The sequence below is a fragment of the Octodon degus genome, unplaced genomic scaffold (assembly GCF_000260255.1).
Source record: "Octodon degus isolate 3935 unplaced genomic scaffold, OctDeg1.0 scaffold00029, whole genome shotgun sequence".
Taxonomy (NCBI): domain Eukaryota; kingdom Metazoa; phylum Chordata; class Mammalia; order Rodentia; family Octodontidae; genus Octodon; species Octodon degus.
This window is the reverse complement of record NW_004524605.1, coordinates 12,839,021-12,841,084: the sequence shown is the minus strand read 5'-3', so window position 1 is coordinate 12,841,084 and position 2,064 is coordinate 12,839,021. Positions and strand designations below refer to the sequence as shown.

Genomic DNA, 2,064 nt, shown 5'->3' with positions numbered 1-2,064 from the left:
TCTACTGTCTCAAAATCAGCTCCACTGGTCTTGGCTCCAAGCTTGTTCCTGAGCTTGACCACTTGGGTCATTCACACCTCCAAGTCCCAGATCCTCAATATGGCCAGGAGGATCCCTGTCCTCAAGCTTGCACTTACGTGGCATTCTGAGTGCTGTCTGTGGACTTAGTCTTTGTCACTCTTCTATTACATATGTTGATATTGAACCCCAGCGCAAGAGTATTAAGAGGCGGGGCTTTGGGTTCATTGGTTCCTTTAGAGTGGAGACCAGAGAAGCATGTTTGCCTTTTCCTCTGTAAAGCGACCCCATTGAAGGTGCCATCTATGGTGAAGAAAACCTTCACTGGGTACCCACTCAGCCTGGGCCTGGATCTTGACTTTCACAGACCTTAGAATTGAGAACAGCTGGGGAGATAGCGCAGCAGCCTAAGTGCCTGTCTGGCAAGCATAAGGTCCTGAGTTTGAATCCTGGTACAAAAAAAAAACAAAACAAAACAAAACTGAGATCCATACATTTCCTTTGTTTATCAGTGATGTAGTCCAAGTTAGGTGTTGCAGCAGCTTAAGCAGACCGGCACCAAAGAGGCTGCCCTGAGATGTGGCTGCCCCAACTCTGGGCAGCTCTCACATGTGGAACCGTAGAACCCGCCTGTCTTTGCTCCCTGCAGAAGGTCATCTTTCCCAGTTCACTCTCTTTCTTACATTTAGTGTTAAGTTTTGAAAGTGCTGTGTGCTGGACTTGTTTGTGACTCAGAGCTGGTTCAGGTGTCCTGAGCCTGTGCCACATCTGGGCAGGATGAGGTCCTGCAGGGTCAGGCTGTGTGTATGTGTGACTCATAGTTCTGAGAACTCACCAGCCTGTGGGTCCTCTTCTCCCTGGGCCCACCTTTTGACACACATTCCTAGAAACTGGTGAATTTACAATGGACCAGAAATGAGAGTCCTGGGGGGAGGAGGTCAGTAGGGATGAGTTAATGGTGACATTTGGTTTTGAATGTGGGATCCTTCCTGTTTACAGCTTCTGGTTACAGACAGAATCAGAAAGAAATACAAGATGACAGTAGTAACATCAGCTGTGCCCCACTCTTGTGGGGTTGGGGAGGAAGAATATAGGGCTGGGCAATTCCTGTGTCCTGTACCCTGTCATTCAAGCCTGGTAGAGCTTTCCAGAGTTGGGCAGACCTCCCTGCAGCTGTGTCCCCAGGGTATCTGTGACTGTTGACATTTGGCCAAGTACCTAAGGTCCCTGGCCCATGTCTTCATCCTGCCCACATCAGCCCTCGATAGATGCCAGCTTTACCCAAGTAATGAACATTGGAGGCTGGGAGGGATGTCACATGGCCCACCACCACAGGACAGATGTATGTGAGGGAGACTTGCGTCAGAGTTGCATCATCTTGTGGAGTTCTTCTAAGGCAGGTTATGTGTTTGTCATTGTCAGACTGAGAGACCGCTCCCAAGTCAGCTACCACACCAGCTTTAAGCCTGTGGGCAAGTTGTTGGACATTCCTCATGAGCTGATCACAGACTTGAAAAGAATCCCTCCCCCTCCTCATGCCTCCTTTCACCCAAGGATAGGAAGCTGTAGATGGGTGAGGTGGCATATCCCTGTGCCCCTAGCTTCTTGGGGAGGCTGAGGCAGGAGGATCATAATCTTCAAGGGCAGCCTCAACAATTTAGTGAGACTCTGTCTAAATCAAAAATAAAAAAGTTTATGCACGGACTAAGTATGGTGGCTCATACCTTAAATCCCAGCACCCTGGGAGTCTGAGGCAGGAGGCTGGTTTTATCCTAATCTAAGCAAGACCTAATCTCGGTGAGACCCTTTCTCAAAATAAAAAGCAGGAAAAAGACTGGAGATGTTGCTCAGTCAGTGCAAGGTCTTTGATTCCATCTGAAGTACTGAAAAGGATATTCATTATCTAATTTAAATGTAACAATTTTTTATTTTTTAATTGACATCAGTTATTTTTATTTTAAAGAAAGAAAAAAATAAAAACAGTGGTACAAAAATCTCAAAACAAGATTTTAGGAGAGTAACAATGGTTAGTACATTGTATTGTTA

At 46.5% G+C, this 2,064-nt stretch overlaps 1 protein-coding gene across 5 annotated transcripts in view; it reads left to right on the top strand.

The window, feature by feature from the left end:
- The window catches only part of Havcr1 (hepatitis A virus cellular receptor 1), a 30,838-nt gene that overhangs the window by 14,793 nt on the left and 13,981 nt on the right, over nt 1–2,064 (top strand). The gene's annotated exons all lie outside the window — the stretch shown is intronic.